A 26,626-nucleotide genomic window follows, 5' to 3' on the forward strand; every position below is an offset into this window, starting at 1 on the left:
AAAGGAAGCATGATCTTAATGTACAGATCTAAGAGATCTTTTTGAAGATCTGTTAAAAACTGCTGTTCAATGTAAGTCCTGAGAGACTAATAAGATGATCTACTATGCCCAGTTCAACAATGATCACTAACCTAATTGATGACCGAAGAAGAACAACAGCTCTCAAGCTTTACTGATTCATGTACTACTCCCAGTAAATTGTTGTAAAATGAAACAGGGGAAAAATAAACTCATACATCATTATGAGCTCACGTACAGCAAATTGCAAACTGTTATAATGGAGTTGCTCTCAGTCTTCCCAGCACAATTTAAATGCTCAGAGCAGGTTCCTGTTTTTATGTGACCCTAGATAGAGAGTAAATAGGGAATTTCAGTCTGGAAAATACTGCTGCTTCCAAACAACCACTAGCAGCATCTCTCTACAGAAAGTGCAGCAGCAGACCTGTCTCTGGGGTTCCCTGCTCATGAACAACTTGTGCTCTGTATCTTCTGCATAGCTGTCTCCTGGTTAGATTTATACTCTTGTATTTTTTCCTGTCCCACCCCAAGCTCTTCAAAATGCACTTATTGTCAGTGGCTTCACCCAGCTCTGTAATCAAAACATGAGGAGAATATTTTTTTAATTTGTTGACAAGTGTATGAGAGGAAATGGAATTATTTTTAGACTAGCAACAAAAAGGAGGAGGAAGTGATTAGACAAGATGAACAACGGGCAGAAGGGGAATTTGAGCTGAGGTAATATACTTCAGTTCTTCACAGAACTGAATGAATAGGATGACTACGCCTCACTGCTGCATTTAAAGAGGGGTCATGCTTAGCAGGCTAGACAGGAGTCAACACTGCAATCTCTGTCATTAAAAGTGAAATGTGCTATGCTTGGAAGCAGTTTCTGAACTATGACTACTCATTGAGAATTAGAGCTTGGGGTTATAGTCATCTCCATTAATAGAGATAATTTCTAAATTCTTGTTGTGATTTTGGCTCAATACATATCCTACCAACCACAGACATGGAGAACAGGTTGACCTTTTTTTTTTTTTTTTTTTTTTTTTTTTTTCCCAGTAGGCCTTTCCATACCTGAAGAGGTGTGTGTCTCAGTCTGTCTCTCAGTTCTCTTTCCTCTTGTAGTCTTTTTGAGTCTGTTTCCACACTTCTGAATAAATTCTTATTGTTTTCACCCTGTTTTCTACTGGGTCATATTCAGTGTGGAAGAAGTACTCAAACACCAAGCAGAGCAGAATGTCCCTTGTAGATCTGGCTAGGTTGTCTACATACTTGGATGTGTTATTGATGCCGCAGGATGTGGTTAGCTCATATTTGCTCTGTGTTTCACCATGATCCCATATATTTTTTTCCAGCCAGTGTTACCCACCCACTCCTTGTCTCTCAGAGCTTTGATCAGATCCCAAGGAATTCTATCTCTGCCCTGCAACTTGCTGAAAAACTACAAGTTTGGGGCAGTCTGAAAAACATAGGCTTTTTGAACAGAGCAGGAGCCAGGATGCGTGTATCACATTTTGACAATAATCTGCTGAAACATACTTTTCCTGACAAGTAGTGTATCTACCCATGGAAGTTCTATCAAGATTAAATTTCCTTTTCTTGTTAGAATAAAAATGTAATGTAATAGAGGGACAAAATATCACTTTACTGCTTTCTTATCCACAAGACCATTACAAGTTCCACCATTAAAACAAACCAAACTGAATTATTACACAACATGTTAAGATTAAAATGGTGGGAGGTAAGGAAAATGTAGGAAGTTGTATCCAAAGCTTTTTGTGCAGTAGACAGCTCTTGTAATCACAAGAAAATAACAACAGATATGTTAAGGGTATCACAGTGGCAATTCCCTTGTCACATCTGCTTGCACCTGTTACCCTGTATGACAAGGAGATGGACAATTATTCCTGGCTGTATTATTTGCTTGAGCCCATCTCCAGAGTTTAGCTAGTGTACTTTCTGATTGCTTGCACTATACTTGCAATTTACTGAGTATTTATCCTTATTAGGAGTTCATTTTCAATAAGGGCTCCAGAGCCCAAACTGACCCAGCTCAATTCATTTATTGATGAGGACTATAAGTACCTTAATCAATCAGGCAGACAGTTCTTCATTAGAAATGCAAAAGGTGCTGGGAGTCTTCTCAGTAGCTGCAGCAACGGAGCAAGTTCAGTCAGGTTTTAACACCATGCTTCTATAAAGGAACTAGCAGAAAATGGTTTATGTTAACAGAGTCTTGCAAAAATGGTATTGTTGAAAGTATACAAAATTCTGGCATAAGGGTTTTTGTTTGTTTGTTTGTTTATTTGTTTTCTTTTAAATTTCTTTTTACTATTACCATGTTAATTCAAAAATAGTAACAAGAATAAATTTCCCTGTCTTTACTCTCTGGCTTACTCATATAACATATGAAAAGCCATCCCAAGCAAAATTAAAGACTCTGGTTAAACAGGCAAACATTAAATATTGCCACTTCTCATGCAGTCAGTATGAACATGCTCTGGCAACTGGGCAGGACTTAGAGAGGATTACTGCTTTGTTCTTTATGCCTGCCTTTTTGGACTGCTTGATGTGTCTGTACTTCAGTGCAATCCAGCTGTGGGTAATCACCCTTGTTCTTTTGATTTGCCCCAGTTTTGAAACAGTCACTAATCCAAAATTGGTATTCAGAATAATACAGGAATATTGGGTCAATACACAAGCTCTCCAAGTTTTTCACTGTCTAGAGCACTACTTTATCTCTGTTAATTTAGGTATATGCACAGTGTTCATACACACACACACACCATCCGTTTTCTAAGGTTAAGTACTTGCCTCATCTGAGGATACGGTATTATTTAGTACCTTATTGATTCAGAGTAATTTCTGGCATTGAGAATACTCCTGTTCACAGGCCAAAGAAAGTTATGGACATGTGGAGTATTTATTAAGCAAGTTCTGGTTGCTTCTGGGTCCTTCTTACAAAGTGTTGTGCTTTTGTTTTGTGCACAAGTAAAAACACAAAGCACAAGAAGATGCCATAAAAAAAAATAAATCAACCCTTTTCATAGTTTTTCTTTATACCAAAAATATTCATGACTAACTGAAGTGTTCGAGAGTGGTTTTAAATGGCAATGGAGAACTGAGACCTTGGTCAAGGGCAATCATACAACATAAGTGAAATTTTAATCATTGCAACATTCAGTTAACAACAGAAGAAAGTGCAAGATGTGATTAAGAAGGTGAAGAGAAGCAGTAAGAGGTAAGCTTTCATATATTCAACAAGTTATAGAAACGACACTGTCAGAATAGCAGATGGCTCTGAATATACTTAGTTTAAAAGAGTGAAGTATTGTCCTCATGCAAAGTGAAAATCAGAGTCTGAAAGCTGAAGTTCATAGCCACTATACTGCCATAAGTGTCTTCACAAAAGACCAGAGAATGAAAGGAAGACTCTGCTTTTAAACTGAAAAGGTTACGGAAAAAAAAAAAAAAAAAAAAAGGCAATTCAAAGGGAAGAGTAAATCATAAATCATGAGCTATAGTGAAGGACAAATGACATGGCTTAACATAGAGTAATGGCAAAGCAGTCTCTGATTAGATATCTAATAGATATCTAGATATCTCCAGTAACTATCATATCTCGCACCAACCCAGCTATAAAAGGCCCAGTCGCACACATTTATGGGCTTAGTCTGTGTAGTAGTGACCTTAAAGTGGAGGAATTTTCTGCAGCTGAGCAAAGAGCCCTTGGTGTCCAACATGGCTCATCCAGATGTCCACAGAAGTTTCTTTCAACTGACTATATGCAGCTGTTTGTGGAGTGTGAAAGAAGAACCAAGGGAGCTGTGCCCTAAGGAGTTTTGTATAGTTCATTCAGTGGAAATCCTCTGGATTATCATTGCTTTAAGCAATTTTGATTGATGGTTGACATGGGCAGATGAACTTGGCATCAGATGAACCACAGTTTTTATACTTTTTTCTTACAATAGAAAGTATGGCTACACCCTTAACAAACAGACAGAACATTTGTTTTAAAATTGCTCTTAGCCTTCTCAGTTCTCCTTACTTTGATTTTCATCTTGTGTTTGGAAATCAATTTGTAAAATGTTAAAACCCAGTCATTTCTAGACTTATTCTCTCTCTGCAGAATTACAAGCTTGTGAGTGGGAAAGATTTCAGTGACACCTATTTAAAGACTTCAACAACAAAAAAAAGCAATTAAGTAGGCGATGAATTTTTTTTTTTTAAAGGAATCAAACTTCTGAGCAATTAAAAAAGTTAAGTTTGATCTGTTCAGACAGGAGCATTTCTATTTAATTACAGATCAGCTATATTGGTTTATTAAATTCTGGAGAACAGATATTATATAATACATACTATCCAGTAAGTAAATGGAACAGTAAGCCAGAAATCATGGTAATTTTCAGGATTACAGAAACTGCTCTACAAACAATTCTGTGTTTCTCCCTTAAGGAGAAAGCAGAATATATGACCCTGTTGGTACTAACAGTGCAGACTTTGCTGCTACCTATTTTCTAAGTACGGTCTGATAAACTGTTGTCGGAAGTACTTGAAAAGGAGCTATTGAACACGGACAACAACAATAATATTTACCTGGATTTTCAGTCTTTGCATTAGAGCTTTATCTCTAAGAAAATAAACCAAAGAAAAGCACCTAAAGACTGAACACCTAATCCTACATTACAGCTGGCGATCACTCTTCATCACTGAAATCCTATTTTAAAGCAGGCACAAAGACAAGCACAGAGCAATCTCCTAAATGGTACTTTTTCCTCTTGACATTGAAATCAGTGCAAGATTTCATTGTCCAGACCACTCTGATTCTGCTCAAGAACTGATGTGTGCCAACCTCCTCTGCCAAATAGAAACTTCAGGATCTTCATGTGTATGCAGGACTCTCTGGACCTCTGTGCAGAGGTGCAATACCAAATTGTAATCACAATCCAACCAAGGTCAAAGCTTTCAGTGTATGAACTATGAAACAGCAGCAAAATGTTTGGCTTAAGAGATGAACAACTGTGGATGGATTTTCCAGGAAGCTCTTCCTGGATTTCAGGAACTGTTGTAGAAACCTTAAAGACCCTTCTTCAACCACTATTCTTTTTCTGTAAGCTTGCACATACTGCAGGTTCAATAATGTCTCTGTGCTTTTGAGCAGCAGCTATATAAATATTAAATCCATCCATTAAATGTTCTGCAACAATACTCTGGTTGGCTAATTGTCTCTGCTTTATAATGAGAGGATATATTCTAGCTTTGACAGAGGCTTAACTAAAAGATATATATATATATATATATATATATATATATATATATATTTTTCAAAATATATTTTATAAATTATTTTTTTAAAAAAAAAAAAAAAATGGTCCTATCTAAGACAGATTGCTGACACTCATAAAAAGGGTGAGGAAAGCCATCACATCTTTGCCTCAACAACTATAAAGCTGCTGTAGGCTACTAGATTGTGCTTTTGAGAAGTCAGAAAGTGGTTTTCTGCTTCCTAGAGGCAGTATATGTATTATATTCTTAACTAATTGCTAAGAAACTTTTAGTTGAATAATTTTGCTTCCCATTTCATAAAAAGCAGACTTCAGTGGTGACTGCATTCATGTACACTTTTCAATATGATAAAACCATGCAGTGTTATTCAAATCAATGTTATTTGTGATTTGCCTTGCATAAGCCCCTGTATGAACAGAGCGCAATTATATGAAACATTACACAGACATAATAAATAACATTATACATTGTCAACAAATGCATACACCCATTAAATTGCTTTATATAAAGACATATTAACAAGTAGTAGGTGTACACAGCTTCAAGCTTTTCACAGTGACATTTGTATCCTCTTTAGCCAGTATTGTCAAAATACAGGATACATACCATTACAAGAGTTACAGTATAATGATCAAAAGCTTAAGAAATAAATATCCAAATAGCTATACATGCCCTTATCAAGGTTTGTGAAGACAAGTGTTTCATGTGTCATTTTTTAATATAAGTGATCAATAGAGGGCAGCAAATTCCTTGTAAAATCCAGGAGTGCTCTAGATTTGAGACTAGATATGGAAAAGCATATTAATAAATATATTACTTAGATTCAAGAAGCAACAAGGAAAGTACATGATTTACAAAGTATCTGTTTTTAACTCAGCAAGCTCTCAAGTGTTTTGGTACATCAGCAGTCCTTAGCTGGTATAAAGGCTCTAATTCAACACAGCACTTCCCGATATGCTAAATTTCTGCTTAGAGAAATTTAAGCTTGATAAAGTGTCTGTTTAAAGACAGATTCCTGAAACTGGGAAAGAGAGAAAATGTGGGAAGACTTTAGAGATTTAATGTTCAGTTTTGAGAAACATTCATTGGTTGTCATGGTTTTTGGAATGAAGTGAGAAACCTACCCCTGTCCAGCACCCATACAACCCAGCCCCAGCACTAGTCACTGTCTCCCCAGCTAAGCCCATGTAACAAATCTAAGTACCCATTTTTTTTATTGTTATTATTATTAATTTATTTAAGCATTTTAATGACTTGTATTTATCTATTCAGTTATGTCCTCCTGGCAGGCATCTCAGGAATGCTCACATCACTTACACAGTATAATTTATTTATTTAATTATTCATAGATTCATTTATTTGATTTTGTATGTCTGCTGCACAAAACCCAAATCAGGGATGTGGCTTGAACTTGTGGCTGCTGGTACCACTAAGGTACCATAGACTATTGCTCTAATACACCAGTTGTTTAATAGCAGCTTTAGCAATCCATTTTAAATGATACCTGTTGAAAATGCTGAAGATATTCTGACAGGATATGCCCAAGGAGAAAGATTGCAGAGCTAGCTTTTTTATTCCCTGTTCAATTCACTACAGCGATAGAAATAGCTTCATGTTTGCTTAATTCTAAAATAAAGTTTATATGATGAAGTCCAAAGTACTCCCCTCTAAGGGTTTTGCTAAGTTGTTTGAATGGAGAGCAAGAAAATTCAGCAAATACTTCTATATCAGACCCTAACACCATTCGTCTCCCCAAAAACCTTAATCCCTACCCTGTTCCTTTTTCTATGCTGTGAGAGGGCTGCATCCCTCAGCATGTCCAGAGAACCCTATTGCCCTTTCTTCTGCCCAATCAACATGCAAGAAAGCAATACCAGTTTTAGACAAATTTGGGCAGCAACCCACACAGCTAGCATAATGACGTGGGAACAATAAGAATCTATTTAAACAGTCACTAGGAAGTTAAAGCAAATTAAACAAAACTTCAATGGGGGAAAAATAAATAAATAAATAAACAAACAACAACAACAACAAAAAAAACAAAAACAAACAAACAACAACAAAAAAAACAACCCAAGAGCTAAATAAAGCATGGAGAAAGAAGGAAGGAAGCCAACATTTGGGAAGCATATTAAGTTAGCTTGTTTGGGTGAGGCTGCATGGCAACAGCTTTGCTCCTGAGCTCTCTGAAAAACAGGATGATAACAACCATATACCTGCCAAATCCTGTTCAGATAACAGCTGTTAGGGACACTCCTTTACTCAAAGTGGAGCCAAGATCTGAGATCTGTTGAAAGGTAACACATTTATCTACTTCTGTATAAGAGAAATGCACAAATAAGGTCCTCTAGCTACACTGTTGCCGAAGGTGGAATATTTATAAACTAATCATGAGGCATTTCCTGGTGAATGGTTCTTCCCAGCTGAAAAGTGTTAGAGTTAGGTTAGGTTATGTGAAGGTGATGTGAAGTCCTTGTTGGACTAGCTAAGCCAAGCTGGAACAAGCAGGTACAGCAGGACCCAGCAAAAGGTCATCTCTTAAATAAGGGCAGGTGAACATAAGGGATTCTCTCTAGACTGTAAAAGTAGGAGTGAGTGGTTGATTGAGGAAGCCTGAGTTTTACTTTAGTTTTACTAACATAAGGACATTGTGTAAAGCAACTATTTTAATAAGGAATTAGATCTGAGATTTCTGACTTATGTGGATTAATGTCATATAAAGAAGCTAGAATCCTTTCTAATGAGGTTTTGGTACCATCACTTATATTAGACAAAGCTTTTGTGATTGTACTTTAAATACTATAATTCAATTTCTTTCTTTCACTACTTAAAAAGTTAATTTGGATCCCTATACTGTGGTTTTCTGAGGCTGACTTTCCTGCAGGCAAGTATTGGTTTGCACTTAAAATGGTCAGTTTGATATGGGGATTTTTTCTATTTGTTGGTATATAATGTGGAAGACAAATTTTAAGCCACTGAAGTACCTGTGTTTGGCTTAGCTTTTTGTGTTTAACAATTGGTGACCTCTAGTAGCTTTCAGTTATAGGGGGGCAGGGGAGAGACAGAAAGATTGAAATAAGTAAACTAAAACCATGATCCTTTAGATATTTAAGATATGAGCTTCAAGATATGCTTTTTTTTTTTTTTTTTTTTTTTTTTTTCTAGAATGTTTGAATTCTATCATACAACTACTTTATGTTTTTAATCATATCCTTCAACTGCTTAAATGATCATTCACTAGGGAACTAAAGTTTTAGAAGAGAAACTTAAAATTATATCAAATGTGTTCATCATAAAATCTGCTAACCTGATTAGCTCTTTTGACTGTAATGACTCATGCATCACTTGACAGAGACTAGTGCTTTGGATCCTCACTGCTAAAGCAGTACCCATGCAATTCCTGATGTGCCTGCCACACCTAAGGAAACATGTATTAAATGTGCAATGACCTGTGTTGGTGATTAAGGAAGAGTGAATCCCTGCTATAATTTTTCCTCTTTTCTGTGGGTAAGGTCTATTTGATTGTGGTAATGTTAGAGCAAAGGGACAGTTGCATAGCCTACTTTCCAAGAAAATGTGATGAAATAGATTCCATGTCAGTGGAAGAGAGAAGAATCATGCTTAGAGTAGCTAAAGAAAAAGGCAAGGGCAATTTTATTTTCTTACGTTGATGTGGAAACCACGAGGACATGTTAGCAAATATGTCTATGGTCACACAGATATTTTTATTTATATGGTACAATGTCAGTGAAAGAAGTTATGGAGGTAGCACTGCCCCTAGTTCTGGACTTCTCAGATGGTGCTTGTGACTTAGACCCATAGTTAGACATAGTAGGAACATCTCTGAAAGCAGTGTTCCACCTTGGTCTAGTTAAAATATTCTGTTCCAGAGAGGGAAGGCACTGGAAAGGGTGATAAGGCTGAGGGGACTGGCTATACATCCCTCTGAGCCAGACCTTGGATCTGTGTCCTCTATCATCTAGCTGTGTAGCTGGGCTGTGCACACCCTACTGTCCTGCTACTGGAACTGTGGAGCAGGGGAAAAGTAAGTTTCAAAGAGTAGCTGTTGTTTTCTGGTCAGCTGAAGTTATAGCACCTTCCTGGAGTTCAGCTTGCTTAAGCTAGCTAAGCTGAGCTATAAGGAGTTTGGGCTATTCTGAGTTTATCCTTAATTCTTCTCTACTTGAAGAGACAGATGGCTTCCTGTTGCTTGCAACAACTGGGCACCTTATGTAGCTGCCAAAGGGGTAAGAAAAGAGATAAAATTTTCACAAAGAGCTGAGTAAAGGAAAGGTATAACTTTATCTCCAGTGACTAATACATCTCATGCAGGTGTATTCGGTTACTGTTATATAAGGTAGGGCCCAATCCTGTATTTACTTAAACAGATACACCACATCAATGGCTTCTAAGTAGCATACCTTGAAAGAAATGTTTCATCAGGAAAAAAAAAAAAAAAAGAAAAAAAGAAAAAATAATGTATAGCATGGATATTTGATTATTTAACACTTATAAGAGAAAATGTCTAAGCACTCAACTATTTACAATGCAATTTCATTACCTTTGTCTTTTTGAAGATGGTTTGCATTTGAAAACTCATTGTTGTGTGTTTTTTTTGCTCTCTCTCTTTTTTTTTTTTTTTTTTCTTTTGCCTCCTGTGCCTTTCTGATCATAGGTATGTTTATCTGGGTGGTAGCATATCAGACTGGTTGTTTATTGTGCAGGTGTGCTGCATGTGTGTTTTGAAGCTGTCATTTTTAAATAGCAGTTTTAAAGACTTCTCTTACTTTCTTTTAAATGTAACCATGTATAGACCTACATGACTGAGTAATTTTATCCCATTATATCTGCAGGTTGTTGCTCTTCATTATTTAGGTTTTCAAGGATAAAGAACAAGCAGCTAAAATCACAGTAACTGGATATGCTTCAACTCTGTCTCTCGTGGTGTATGTAGAATAAATGATTAGTTACACTGCACTGTACTTTAGTTCAGACCTTATGTTCGGTGTTAAAGTACTTTGTCTTAATTTAGACCTTGGGCATATAAGTACTTGAGCTTGTGTCTAGAATTACTCACATAAGTAAAGCTATTGACTTCAAAGTTATTGACTAACAGTATGAATACAGTTTAGTTTTTATAAGGTCAAAGGTCTGGAGCCATTTTTTCTTGACTGTGCAATAAAAGGAGGATGAGAAAGCTGTGGCTTTTGTACCATTAGCAGATTTTTTATTTTTTTATTATTCTCATGGATATGGATCTACAATGAAAATATTTTTTTGATGCTGTTATTCTGGAGATGAACAGAAGAGCAAGGATATCTTTCCCTTCCAGAAATCTCACTCACTGTGTTCAAGTTACTCATTTTTTTAAGCAGTCTTGTGAAGGTTCTCCTCTGCAGGCTTGGTGGTTTGAAGTAGTGAGGCCTGATCCAATCCAAACCTAGTAAAAGCCAGTAGAAAGGCTTTTCCCTCTTTTTCTTTTCTTTTTTTTTTTTTTTTCCTTTTTTCATTTTTTTATTTTTTATTTTATTTTTATTTTTTTTCATGGACTGTCTTCTGGCATAGACTGTGGTGCTTCCCATTCACAATGACCATTTGGGCCTGGCCTGGCCACCCAGCCAGTTTGTAACCTAGCAGACAGTACATCTACCCGAGCCATGAGCAGCCAGTTTCTCCAAGAGGAGGCTCTGGGAAACAGTATGACATGTAAGTCCAAGTAAATGACATCCACACCCTTTCCCTCATCCACTCAGCAGATCACCTTCTTTTAAAAGGAGATCAGGTTTCTCAGGTAGGACCTACCCTACTTAAACTTATGCTGACTGTGTCTGATCACCAGGTTGTCCTGTTCATGCCATTTGACGACCTTTCTGGCACTGAGGTAGATGACAGGCCAGTAAATCCCCAGATCCTCATTTCTACCTTTTTTTTGTAGACGGGCATCACATTTGCTAACTTTGAATCAACTGGGACATCCTCAGTTATCTGGGACTGCTGATAAATTATTGAAAGTGGTTTGGTGAGCACTTCTGCCAGCTCCTTCAGTACCCTTGCCTCTATCTCAAATGTCTTAGTTGCATTGCTGACAGCTGCCTTCAGGGCTGGGAGGACTGTAACAGCTGCTGACCCTGAGCCCTTGCACCTACAGTGCATGCTGCAGACATCCCTCCCTCACAATTCCTACACCATGCTCTTGGCAGACCACTTGACAGCAGGATCTCTGGGTCTGCCCCACTCCTGTGTCCTAACTTCCTAGAGAGAGCCATGCCAGCACACAGAAGGTCAGGGAATGAGTATGATGAGGACTGGCCACCACCAGTGGCTGGTGGAAGCTCTGCTGCAGAAGTCAACTCTGGAGAGAGAGAAGTTCCCCCAAAAGCATTAGAGAGCTAAAAGTTGTGGTTTTACTTCAGGTGACAGTTGATGGGAGAGGCTTCAATACCTTGATGAGGGCCTGGGTTGGAGAAACCAGCTTAGAAAACTGCCAAAGACAGGCATGCGGGGAGGGGCATAATGTACAGAGTGTGGAGGGCCTTGTACACTGTTGAGCCTTAAGCTGGTAAGTGGAGCTTTGAACAGAGCAAGGAGAATGCTGTAACTGAGATGAAAGAGACATTCTGAAATAAAAAATTCTTCAAATAACCAGACAGTTGAAGGAGTGAAATATTTGCCTGTAATGGGCTTGTCCAGTCACTAAAATAAGAAAAACTCAATGTCCGAAGTGAGTGTCAAACAAATATAACAAGGAACAGGCAAATCATTCATTGTCTTTATTAAATGATATTGAATGTCCAGAGTCCTTAACCAGCCCCAACTATACTAGCTGCTGAACTAACACAGACTTACCTGCCATTGCTTACAGGCAGGTTCACTGCCACAGCAGCATGAAAACTGAATGAAAAGACTGCAAATACCTACAAGTACTACTTGGAAATGATTTAGTTTTCTTAGTCAAATCTTATGTTGAATCCATCACTTCATTTTCCTCATATCAATTACTTTCTTGAACAATAATGATGTTTTGCCATAGTAACTTGCTTACTCTGCAGCACAGACTAGCACTTTGTGTAGGATTTTCCCTCTTGTAGGTGGAATTGCAGATACACAATGCATATCCAAACTACCATGAGAACACAGGATGGCTGTTATAACCCGTCTTTTTTTTTTTTTTTTTTTTTTTTTGTTTCATTGCATGTTTTATTCCTGATTTTAAAGTAGTTGAGGAGTTCTACAGCTTGAATGGAGGAGGTTTTATACTTCATTGAAACAGAAAGCTACAGGAATGATGAAGTCCATCTTTAGTGAGGCCATACCAGCTTTTTAGAGTTCCATCCTCCTTAGTAGCTCTCTGAAAAACTTTTTTGCAAGAGCATCTTGCACACTAATTCTCCATCAGCTGAGCATAAGATTGTAGCAGGGAAGTTTTTTCTTCACTGAATGAAACTCTGATAGAAGTCGATAGGTGCATGGGCACCAGTGAGAAATTTATCACCTGAGAGGGACTGTGGCCTGCACCCCTGAGGGACCAGAACAACAGGAAAGCCAGGAAGCCTTACGTGGCAAAAAGACACTATCACACATACTGGCTCGCTCCTTTCAGCTTCTTTGCTGAATGTTGCCTCCTTCACTTCAGGAGTCTGGCTGGACTAAGTGTGCCTGCAGCAAAACCAAGAGACATGAAGACTAAGTAAGGAGAAAGAGAGGTGTTTATGTTAATGTCTTTTTGACTGTGTGTGTCCATCATTTTCCCAACACCTAAATCAGTTATAAGACACTTGCGTTGACTGGCAGTAAATCACACACATTTTTCAGCTATTTATTTTTATTTTTATTGTATTTTTATTTTAATTAAATAGTGAAACTTCATAGCATATGTAGTAGACTACTGTTGGAAACTAGTAAAATTGCCTTTACTCTAAAATTCCTATTTGTGTACTTAAGGGGAAAATATTCTATAATATTTTCAAGGGTTCTTAATAGCAAAAGAGAATGTGTTTCATTTGATCGGCTGATATGACTCTTGCCCTCAATGGTCAGGTCCTAAATGCCAGTGCAAACTCAAGGAGTTTGAGTTGAGTAGTTGAACTTTTTACCCCCAAAGTCTTATGAGTAAAGTTGAGCTGACATATATAATCCCACAAAGAGTCAATGGGAAAGCTGCATAAAAATAAAAATGGGACTTAAGTGCTTAGAGCAATAGAACTAGACATAGTAAGAACTGCTCTATAACTCCCTTGAGTTCTTATCTTTCTTTGATTAAAATAGTGTCTTGTTCTGGCATAAATTCCAGCCTGCATATCTGTGATGCAATGAAAATGAGAGAAGAAATTCAGCTGTGAGAATAAACTGGACAGTATGAAGAATACAGATATATGAGGGTTTATAAAAATTTCTCGGTGTCTGAATAAAAACTGATTAGGAGAGGATACCTCTTGTGCAAGAGGATACTGTTCTACAAAAACTGGTTAAGTTTATCACTTCATTTTTGGTCATTTATTTCAGTGAAAGCCCAAGGAGCTTTGAAACAAATGGCTGAACTTGCAGGGGAATTTACAGCTTTTCACAAAATAGATAATAGTAGTAGTGTCTTCCTTTGTTTCTTTGCATGTTTGTCTAAGAATGTCACTTAGAGCACAAGAAATGAAGTCAGATCCCTTCCCTTTTCAAATTCATCCTGAAGAAACCCAAATATAGGCTTGAAATTACAGGGCTAATGGATATGCCAGGATGGTCTCTTTTGTATCTTGCTAAAAATATTGTGGCTTGTTGTTTTAGTCTTGTAACTAGAATAAAACTTTAGGTCAAAGGGAATCTCAGAGTATTCATTTGGCTGGAACATTGATGGGGGTGGAGGAGAAGAGAGATGGTTCTCAGTGTGCTGTTTTCCATAATGATTTATACAGCTCACAAAACTGTTGGGAATGTTTAGAAACAGAGTTTATTCCTCTCAACATTTATTTTTTTTGGTAATTGCATATTGAATCCAAATCACATAGTTTGGACTTGCCTATTTTTGGTGAGAAATGATTTGCCAATCAATTTCTTTGTAATTTTTCTCCTGTACTGCCTGTAGCTTACCTTGGAAAACATATTGATCACTTTCTAAGCAGGGAAGTAACTACTTAGAGAGGTAAACAAATAAAATTCAAAGGTTGGATTTCTGTTCTCTAGAACTGCTTTGTCTCATGAGCTATTTTGTTTAGAAGAAAATAATAATTAAGCTCTAACTCTCATGAGACTAGATCCCTCTCCATACAAGATGAGGTTAAGTATGTCTGTATCACTTATTGGCTGCATAATTACAATAATAGAAGTTTATAGATACATTTATTTAATCTGCATAAATTGTTGAGATTTTTTTTTCTTGTTACATTCACTATAAGTGTTTCCAAATATAAACTACTTGGAAAAATTGCACACAAGTTTAAGCTTATTCCTGATGAGCAAAAGCAGCTGTCTGGAAAGTGGGTTGGTTCTCTTATTTCTAACTGCCGCTTCTTACTGCAATAGTGAAATGCTTGTCTCTTCTAATGCTATATAACAGCAAATCTGTCTCTTGTAATGCTATATAACAGCAATCCTTATACTTTCTAGACTTATCATTCTGTACTCCCTGGACTCTCCGGCACTAGTGTTCACTTGTATTGAATGTTGCTGGAAAAGATATCCAGTTTTTCCCTGGCAAAAATTTATCTAAACAAAATGTTTGTGGCATATACTCCCATTTCTGAATGCTGTCATTGTACTCCTTATATAATGCCATGGCACTGACCTGTAGATCACAGTTGATGACTTTCAGGCTTTCTTCTCACAAATTGGTCTTAGCCAGCTGTATCCCATAAAGGGTATCTTGAACAGACATAAGTCTTATGCATCCTTGCACAGACTGCATGTAAGGCCAAATTGATCTTTCACTTACCTACAATTCCATGTACTATGAAGCCAAAATATTAATTGATGCACGAGCTTGTGAATTATTAGCAGAATTCTTCAGTTCTGCAAGTGGGATTTAAATATATCACTTGATGCTAGTTTAAGGATTGGAGCTTGGCTTTCAAGTCAAGAGTGAGTTTGCAGGGTTTTGAGTAAAGCTAGTTAATTAAAGAGATCTTGAAAGAGATCTCGTGAATGTTTTCATGTGCCTGAATGTTCTTTCAGGGGTATTATGATTCACCAGAGCCTTAATTATTGATGACCTTATAAGCAATTATTTGGTATGTATTACAAATTATTTATGAAAGTCTATAAAAATAGTTAATGTTGGAGGGTGGTGGGGGCATACACTTAATCAACTCGTAATGTAACTTGGTCTGTTCAAACTCTCTGCTCAAAGATTTGAAATATTTTGCAAGTTAAAACTTGTCTAAGCAAGATGGTGAATATTTACCAAGTGAACATAACTGCAGAGATATTAGGACCCTGTTAAACTTACCAGGTGCAGAAGAAGCTAGCTATTTTGGATCAAATAGTAATCCTTGCTGTAGATAATAATTTAAAAAAGAAATGGTGGAGCTCTCCATTCCAGGGACATTATCGTATATGGTTTCCAGATTGCATCTTGCAGCTTCTGCCTCATACCAATTCTCTTATTTATGCAGTTATAGCTTTCATTTATGCTCAGATTTACAGGTGAAGCTCTTTGGCTTACTTTGGGCAACAATGTTGGTTTAAGCCTTGAATGCAATAGTATGGATCAGACTGATGGTCTCTGCTGGTAGGGACAGAGACAGAATCTTAGGGAAGACTACAAGAAGCAGCGTGTTTATGCACACAGAAAAACTCATTTTCCTGTTGAGCCTCTCTAAGAAATTTTCAGTCCAGGTCTGCACCTGTCATGTTATTTATTGATGGACCTAACCTCAAAGAAACCAGCTCTTTCTGAAACAATTTATACTTATACCCTTTAGCCATTGTATTTTTACTTTGAGAGATGCAAAACAAGCTGAAAATTTGGCACCAAGCTAAGTTTCAGCACCTGAAGAGCCTGGACATATGTGAGAACATCAAGGATTCTACAGATTGCTGAACAAAACAACTCTGCTTTCAAACTTTCTTGTTACTAAGTGCTTGCCTGAGGAATAAACTATAATGCAAAAGCCCCAAGTGACCTGTACCCTGCTTCTCAGCTGTGTTGAGTGAGAATGGAAGCAAATAAAAGGGGCTCTTTGCTGTTTTACATACAGGTTTTCAAGGGATATATGCAGTGTTATCTTTACTGGCCTCATACAAATCTAGCCTGTAAGATCACTCAGAAGTGTTAGTTATTCATCATCAACTTTGAATTAAATCTTGGTGCTCAGACTTTGAGGAAATAAACATTTACCCTGCATAGTTCAAAAGCAATTTTCAGTAGCATCACTATACTTCTACTGAACTCTTTCCAAAACCTCACTCTGAATTAATTATTGTAGAGATAAATGATTACTTGCCGGAAATTGGCTTATTTGTATCAAAGGGAAGAAATAAATAATTAACTGCTGTGTATTTGACAAGACATTATTATAGACAATTAGTTCTTTCATGAATATATAATTGATGTCCTTTTTTTCATATTTTTGTGACAAATAATGAAAAAAAAATATGAAATATTGAATAAATAATGAAAAAAAAATAGTGTACACTGGAACAAATTTCCCACAATTTATGAAAAAAGATGTATGCTATGTGCCTGACTTTAACGCACACAAATACATTTGAGGCCTGCAATGAGTTTAATTTTGTTGTTATTAATTTCAAGCAGTTTACTTCAGGATTTTTTTTTTTTTTCAGATGAAACTTAATTTTCTTATGAGATCAAGAAAATGCTTCTTGCTCCTCTACCTGTTCTTCCCACTTAGAGATCTTTCAAACAAGATCCAGATGAGATATATCTGTTATTTGTATTGCTATCTAGGATATCAAATTCTACAAATACATTAATATCAAAAGCTATGCAAAGACGGATTTGTTTTACTCATGTGGTAGGAAAAGCTGCTTAGTTTCAGTAACAGAGATCTTGCAGCATGGCACCAGAGGCATTGTTAATTATGCTTCATAAGAAACTGCTTGTTGATAGTCACAACAGAAGCATTACTAGGACAAGATAACAGTGTGAAGAGGAGTTCTCTGCTCACCTTCTGTTGGGACTGAGTTCCAGGAAAAGGCTGGCAGGTTTGTTGGCCCGAGTATTTCAGAGAGCGTGAATGCCTACTGGGCTGCTGCAGACTACTAGACTCATTGTGTGCATGCTACCAAACAATGAGTTGATTATTTATGTGTGCGTGACCCTGAGTAGAGTTTGATTTTAATTGACAACCTGCATACAATTAAGCAAACAGAAGAGCATAAAAAACTTACCATAATGCAATTTTTAGAACAGAAAAATCTAGCAGTTATTCTTTCTCAATGCAAACACATTCTGATTTCTAGAATGTGATTTCTACCTTATTTTGTGCATTCTGAAACAAGTAAGTCAGTTGATTTCCCTGGGTAATATTTTATATATTAGAATTTGAGTCCCTCAGTGGTCTCAAACCATAAACAGTGAATGGCCAGATACTTCTGAACTACTGTTTGTCCAGCTTCCTTTTCTCTCGCTCTTTTTAAGTACATACTTGCTAATAGTCTTCCACAGGGGTTATGCTTTTTAGGCCAAAGTATGTGTATGTGTGTAAGTGTGCATATATATATATATATGTATATATATATATATTATTTAAGAACTGAGCAGATTATTTGATGTTCATAAAATTTAAAGCCAAACACAACCCTGTTTTTCATGGGGATAACCTGAGACCTTACCAAATGGAAGCAGAGTTCAGTTCAGTATGAAGAGAACCTCACTAGCTTAGTTAGGTACCTCAGATATGCTTAACCCCATTCCTCATCTTAGGATAATTATAACTTCCTGGACAGCTGTCCATAATTGTTATGTTATGATCACTTCCAATTAGCTGGCTTGAACTACTTACAGAAAAAGATATAAGCAGATGCTTACAAAGGAAGAAGCAGTTGCTGACAGATGAGTTCCGTAAGACCACAGATTTTTTAGTAACATTATTTTAATATATGTATTTTGGTGCTATACTGTTTTGTCTCAAAACTAAATTCCACCAGACTGAAAGGCAGATTTCTTTGATTTACAGGATGTTTTTCATTAGTTTTTGTAGGTCTTGGTATTTATGAAGATGACAATGCCAGAAGGAACATTAGATTACAAAGGTAACTCTGAAAAGGTCAGCAGGTCTGACATGCAATTTGTCTTGTTCAATTAGGCTTTGTATTGATATCCTGTCTTTCTGATCCGTATAAATGATGTGTGGGAAATTGTACGTTTTTGTGGCAAAAGGGTTATAAAGACAATCAGAACACTGAACAGCTCTAATGACAAAGCTGATAAACATTTAAGCTACAGTATGTGATTCTGTTTTGGCTTTGAACATTAGCTCTTGTAGTCTACTTGATTTAAGAATTTAAAAGGTAAAATAAGTGTCCAGCTATGGCATCTGTAAATCAGTTAAGAAATATTTGGTTTTCATTACTTAACAGAATGAACAGATATCTAGAATTAATCATAAATGCATGAGGCATACTCACTGCATCTTTCTTAATCTAATGCCTGTTGCTATGATTCTGCATCATATTGCAGAATTCAAAATATATCGACCCATATAATCCACCAAAATGCTTGCTCCACATATTTACAGTCTGCTGTTCAGTAGAATATAAAGAACAGCTGTGTACATTGATTTGCTAGGAGAACTGAAGAGAGTATAAGTGCCTCAAGTTTAACTAAAATAGGTGTAAGCAGCAAAAAATTCAGGGGAATTAGAATTTCATAACCAATCAATTTCAATTATCTATTGTGGTTTGCCACTATCCAAGGATTTTCTGCATTTGCTGTAACTTCGTGTTCCAACTCTGAACTTAAATCGGAAATGATGAGAAAGAATGGGAGGTAATCTTCCCCATGCGGTCACAGCAACCTGCCTGATTATTTTGTGGGATGAACCTTCTTCATCTTAATGAAACAGAAATGCTCATTTATTATTCCACATTGCAAAAGAACATTGCAGAAATACAAGTCAATTGGAATAAAAATTATGACAGCTTACTTCCTGCTAGTCCTAAAGCTACTGGGTAGCATAAAAGATTAATATTTGAAACAAACAACTATGGTTCTTAAATCCTTCAGAAGGTATTTAAAACTAATGTTCGAAGCTTCTTTTATGGACTATTTACTTATACAATGACATTGAATGTTTGTTTTAATCATCTTTTATGAATCATTTTGAATTCCTTGCTCTTTTTTAGTGACTAAAATATTGAAAACATTTATCAGCTCATACAAAATTGCATGTTTATTTTAATTCATTTAATATTTCTGTAATATTGATTAAAGTGTCTAAGTATTTAAAAACTGCTTTAAGGATTGTCCTCTTGTACCAAACCACTTTTAATCTCACATAAGTTGCCTCACTCCAATTTGTCTCATGAGCAATCAAAAAGCCTGTGTGTCTGAAAGCTAAATATCACTTTGACCCTGATTATGCAAACATTTTTGGGGGGAGAGTCAGTCAAGACAGGAAAGATAATGTACTTCTCCCTGAGAAGAGAGGCTCCAGCCTTGACTGTTGGTGACTGGGATGGCATTGAGTTAAGTGATTACACAATGTAACTGATGTTACTCAACAACTTTGCCTCAGTCTTCATGCCAGTCAGGCTTCCAACATCTCTCATTTCCCTGAATTTCTAGATGAGGGTTTGGGGAGCAAAGTCCTTCCCACTGTAAGCAAAGAGCATGTTTGAGACCAACTGATGTAACTGAACAAGTCAATGGTGTCTGATCCAAGGATAATTCATGCCTGACCAATTTGGTGGCCTTCTATGTTAGTGACTGCATCAGTTGACAAGAGAAGACCGACCAATGTCATCTACCTGGAATTCTGTAAGGCCTTTGACACAGTCCCATATAACACCCTGATCCCTAAATTGGTGAGATATGGATTTGATGGGTGGACCATTTAGTGGATAAGGAATTGGCTTGAAGGTTGCACCCAGAGAGTGATGGTCAATGGCTCTATGTCCAAGTGGAGGCTGGTGATGAGTGGTGTACCTCAGGGGTCTGTCCTGGGACCAGTACTATTTAATGTCTTTACCAACCACATAGACAGTGGGATTGAGTTCACCCTCAGCTAGTTTGCAGATAACACTAAGCTGAGTGGTGCAGTTGATATAATAGAAGGAAGGCATGCAATCCAAAGGGACCTGGACAAGCTTGAGGGTGGTGAGGCTATGGCACAGGCTGCCCAGAGAGGTTGTAGATGCCCCATCCCTGGAAATGTTCAAGGCCAGGCTGGATGAGGCTTTGGGCAACCTGGTCTAGTGGGAGGTGTCCCTGCCCATGACAAGGGGGCTGGAACTAGATGGTCTTTATGTCCCCTTCCAATCCAAGCCATTCTATGATTTTATGATTCTTTCCTTTTTTTTTCTTCCCCTTTTTGGGGGGGGGGCGGGGGTGGGTGAGGGAGTGGATCAATGAAACCAGATCTCTGAGTCTTAGATCAGGCTAGAAAGATTCTACTTCCCTCACTGGAAACGGGCTGTAAGAATTCACATATCTTGTATGTTGTATTAGGAACTGAGAAAGAGGTTGGTTGCTTGTACTTCATATGATCCTTTAATAAATGGATACATACTGTATCCCTTTGTAATTGAAAAGGATGCAATGCTGTTCAGGATGCTAGTTCTGTTCCTGTTGTTGCTAAGGTTTTGCATCATTGGATAAAACTTCTTAAATTCTTCTCACATTATGAATACCTCTGCTTTAATTGCCTAGGTAGGAGAAGGAACCCCTCTGAATATAAATAGTGGATCCAAAAGTTAAAGATGCTCTTGAAAGCTTATATTAGCTTTTTCTATGTTGTACATATATTTAGGAATCAAAGAAAATGGGTAAGAAGAAATTTCAAATATTTCCAAGATCCATTTATGAATTAGAAAGTAGTAGTATCTCATTACTCTGTGGGTCTTGCTGCTTTGAAAGCATGTCAGAAACTTTAAGTAGATGAGAACTGAATGTTCCAATGACTGGAAATTGTAGCCTTACAAGGAGCACTGGAGAGGTGTCTCTGATTTTAATCAGTCTTGAGAGATGAACTTTATGGGAGGAATATATCCAGAGCTAAGGGGCTCTTATTTGTGAAGTAAGGGGACTTATAGTGAAACTTTAAGAGGAAATTATGTTTAAGAAGCTGATCCAAGGCAAGACTTGGTCTAAATAAAAATAACACTCTTGTCCCCTCTTACTTCTCTCATAAAGACTACAATTATTCCAAAGACTAAAATACTCAATTAAAAAGCCATTTTGGAAGAGATAAAAAATAGTGTTTTTTTTTTTTTTTTTTTTTTTTTTTTTCGTCTCTTATTGACTTTGGCATACTTGTGGAGAAAGACTGTAAGAATTGTATTAATAAGAAAATTGAAAATGTAATAAAATAAGGTTGGTATCTATTTTGAGTACAATATGTTAGAGGTGTGAATGCTTGCTTTTTTTTGACTTAGCCTTCTACAAATGCCAGCTCTGTAGGAAGTAGCAAAAGTATGGGAAGAAAAATATTTTTGACTTCCCATTAGATCATATGCAGCTGATGAAATCTTACTGTATATTAAAAAAAAAAAAATAAATAAAAAATTAATTACCACGCTTGAAAACAATCAAGAAACCAATTCAGAACAACATATTTGTTATGAACTTTTTTCATCTACCCAAATGTTTTGATGTATTTTAGTAGAAAGAAGAATCCATTGGTGTTCTTCAGACAGAAACTAGTTAGGAGGTGTTTTCTCTTGTAAGACAAAAGGAGTATCAACTCTTCCCAAGATGCAATTTTTTTGAATTGAAACTATTGCATTTGCAAAGCTTTAACAATTCACAGGGTTAATGTACAGGGTCCCAGATATCCTGAGCACACTAGAAAGGCTTTATTGATGCCCTGGTGTCTGACATTAGTTTGTCCATCTATGCCAAAATGAGCACTTCATGGAAATATATCCTGTAAAATAATGTATATGGAACACATGATCTCCTGAAAGACTGTTCAGTTTTGAATGATATATGTTAAGCTTATTTCCTATATGCAAAAACATCTGATCTGAGAAGTACTTGACAGCAGGCAGCAGAAGGACTATACTCCAGGAAGAGCCCTGCCCACCTACAAAGCAGAGGCCCCCTTCCCCCCCCCCCCCCCCTTTTTTTTGTCTGTGAGTTAAAAGCCAAATGTGTCAGCAAAACAGCAAAACAGTTCACTTTGTGCAAGCCTGTCTATAAAAATTGACTGTCCCTGTACTCAGTCCCTGCCCACCAGACCATCTGCTGTTGGACTGCTCTTGGGAGCAGTAAATGAACTGAGCAGATAGACCTGTGAAGGATGACAGATTGCTGTTTGGGTGGATTTGGGGACATGTTTTGGTGGGGATGCAGAAGCTTAGCTTCGTTCTGCATCCCAGCAAAGTTAAAGCATCCAGATTCTATGCAGGGCAATCTGACATGGGTTTTCTCTGGCTTACTGGGAATCATACACTTGATAACTGTATTCTGAAAGGATTGGAATGCTTCATTCTGGAAAAATGCCATAATATCACACTAATTGGAGTTTTCTGTGGAAAAAAAAATCAAATTCTGGAAAAACTGATGAATTTTCAGGCTTTTTCAAGGGAAGGCATATGCTGGCATGGTGTTGGGTCTAATCAAAATGATAGTAAAGCTTTGTGTTCACCCTTTGGTGGAGGTAGTTCCATCATTAGGTTTTTAACTTGTTTAGAAAGGATATTATGATATCTGAGCATTCTGTGGGTTTAGCTGTGCCAGGAATGTACGACCTAAGTTAAAGGTAGTATTAGATAAACAGTTCTTGTGAAAGTTTTGGCAAAGACTCTCAGCACATTATCTGTCTTACAGCATAGTAAGTCTGTGATATGCCACGCCTGCCCTGCTTATACCAAGAGCTGTTATTTATCATTCATTGCAAGGGATACCCAGATAGAAGGCTCCTTGATTCTGGTAAACTAACATCTTGCTAAACTTCCATGGCAAAAAATAAATTGTTTCTTGTGAGGGGAGGTTTTTAATATAGGTGCATATGCATAAGTCTGTATAACTGATATGGAGTAGTAACTGAATGTAATAGCCTTCCAGTTTTAAATAATAAAGGGAAAGTGACAAGATCTTGCTCATATAGGCTCTACAGTTGATTTGGGTAAAATCTTTGTTCTATTGACACTAAGCACCTTCAGAGTTAACGGTTAAATTTTTGCATTACCTGTAACCCAAGTTATGACAATTCAAAGCCTTCTGGCACTTCAGTTGGCTTCACTTGGTCGTGACTGAGAGGATGCTTCTGGGGAATCTCTGCTGCAGCGCTGGACTTCAGTGATATTTTTTCAATTTATTTATTTATTTTTTGTCCACATAGTGATTGTGAATCATGTGAGAAATAATAATGTAAACAGGTTTCTCTACTGTTAGACACCTGAAATCAATGGGTCAAATGGGAGCACTTTTTGAATGACTGCTTGGATTCTTCAAATCTGTATTTGAATTTTTATAATTACCATGATGTAACACATACAGTTTTGGTCAGTGTGAAAGCTAAGAAAAGAAACTGATTAGTATTTGTATGGCCTTGCTTTTTCTATTTACACCATCCAGTCCTAAATATGGTGCTTTCTGGTAGACTCTACCCATGCATCTGTTAGTGGTCTAATATATTTAGTAGCTTAAAACCTTTAAAATAGAAGATCTCATATTTCCTTTTTTTTTTTTTTTTTTTTTTTTCCTAAGAAAATCTCTTTTCTTTCTCTGGAAATTACTTCTAGATGATGATATGCATTCTCAATCTGAATGATGCAGCAGTTTAATTAAGTTAATAAATCTTATTTAATGTCTGGAATTACATATGGGTTTTCTAGGTTTCATCTAAAGTTGTTTTGCAGGAGGCAATTCACTGCTTCTGGAATAAAGGTGGTTTCTTTTTTTTTTTTTTTTTTTTTTTCAGAAAGACTCGGTCTGTTTCTTAATTGATAGCTTACTGCTTGGCATACTGTCTCGTTGATCAGTGAGTTAGTCATGGGCAATGACTGTACTGCTAAATAACACAAGGCCATGGCACAGATGTAAGCTGTTTATATTGTAATTATGAGTACTGTTCAGTTTATTCACATGATCTCTGGTATCCTTCTGGGGCCTGTAGCAGCTAGCACTGGCCCAGAATACCATCAGAGCAACTTTCACATGCAGATCTTTTTCATCAACAGGTTTCAAATATGAGCACACTAATAAGCAACTATGGATGAGTGACGGTACAGTTGAGAAACTACAGCCTTGGTCAGCAAGGAGAAAGGGTATTTTTCTCTATTAGTGTCTTCCTCCTTTGAATATAGCTGGTGGGCATCTCAGGACTGGGTTGAACAATACACAGCTCAGATATACCTCTAGGCATAGGAAAACAATGGCTGATTGTGCTTATCTCTTCAAACTTGTACAGATTATTCTGAGTTCGTGGCTGCTTGGCTCTCAAGAGGAAATCATTTTGAATCCTGGCATTGTAAAAATATTTGTAGTAAAATATTTGGGTAATGGGCTAGAGAGAAACAAGCAACCCACTGGAAAGTAGTTTATCACCAGCACTCACTCTGCCACCCAGCCTCATGGCAGAGCTCTAGGGAGACAAGTTACGGTTTCTGTGCTTACTCTACTGTAAAGGATCTCCCGATATAGACTGGATGGAAGTATCTCCTGACTCAGTTTCTGGAGCAGTTCCCAGGGAGCCACTGTACTACTCATACAGGCACAGACCATGTCTCTGTCAGGACCGGGTCCTGCTCAGAGAATAATCTATGTTGGGAGACAGAGCAGTCTGATTAGGTAGGTGGGATGTCTCCCGCACCATCAGCTGCTTGCCTGGATGAACAGTGCTAATATACTTGGCCAGATGGGACTGCTAGGCTGCTGAAATAGAAACTAGGAAGGATGTAATAACTCCCTTTTGCCTACCTATTCCTAAACACACTTGGATGATATCTAATTAAATAATAGCTAAATATATTTTTTTTTTCCTCCCCCTCCTTTGTATTGATGAAATAGCTTTTTAAAAGATTATTTGAAGAGAGTAGTTGTAAATAGCTAAGAGCTGTGTCATTCCCTTTCAACTGTGGAGTTACAGAGGCTGCTGCTTGTGGGATGCTGGCATGATCTTGTGTGGGGAAAGCATGAGCAGAGAGATTGTAGTGGGTTGTATGTCAAGAATAGAGAAAAGGGGATCGGAATGTAGACCTTCAAGTATAACAGTGGTCAGCATGACTCATGAAAAAGAAGAGTTGACAGTTGGGACTGTCAGAATGAACTTAATCTCTTCCTTGTATATAGCATGCGGAAAGGCAAGGCACAGGCAGAAAAGAAGCTGTGTTTGTTTAGAGAGAGGGGGTGAATGCTGCAAATTGCTGATACATGGATACATGGATGAGGCATATTTCTGGATGAGTCTGCCTCATCCAGACTACTACCTCTGGTCCTGGAATTAGAAGAGGCGGACAAGTGTGCAAGGCCGTCTGTGCCAGTGAAGACAAGCAGGATGTATGGGAAATTGAAAGTCCAGTCCTGCTGTGATCCCTTTGCCTTGCATGAAGCTGCTGATGAGCAATTTGTGTTGTACAGAAGGCAATGACATTATGAACATTGTTGATCGTATGACTTTCTCGGCTGTCTCTGCGTTCAGCACCTTGTGGCCAACCAGCTGGACACATGCTCCACTGAATCCAGTTGTTGCAAACTGGCACTAGGACCTATGGTCAGAAAGGGAAAGCAATGTCACCCCCCCAAAAAAACAAACAAACAAACAAAAACTTAGGAGCATTGCTATTGACCCAAATTAGAAAACCTATGGGAACTCTAGATATGGAAGAAATGAGTAAGCCATGAAGCCCCTGAGTGCATCTTGCCTGACTCCAGCCTGAAGAAGGGGCCAGGGCTACAGATAGACTATGGAAGACATCTAAGGATGTCTCTCAAACATAATGAGAAAATGCAGAAATAGCTGTAATACCCATGGCAGATGGCAGGATGTTGTCACACCTAGTGCCCAGCACAGATTTCAAGCCTACAAGCATAGAACAAGGTGTGATGAATGATTTCATGTTCTACCATCTGCTTTATCAATGGACCATGGTAAGTGCGACCACCCATGGAGCTGTGAAGATTAATAAGGGCTAAAATATATCAGAGGTTCACTGTTCCAGGGCTGTCTACCAATGATTTGTGACTTGGATGTAATGACTGCTTTGGGTGTTACTTTCAGCTGTG

The sequence above is a fragment of the Oxyura jamaicensis genome, chromosome 4 (genome assembly GCF_011077185.1).
Source record: "Oxyura jamaicensis isolate SHBP4307 breed ruddy duck chromosome 4, BPBGC_Ojam_1.0, whole genome shotgun sequence".
In the NCBI taxonomy this organism is placed as follows: Eukaryota; Metazoa; Chordata; class Aves; order Anseriformes; family Anatidae; genus Oxyura; species Oxyura jamaicensis.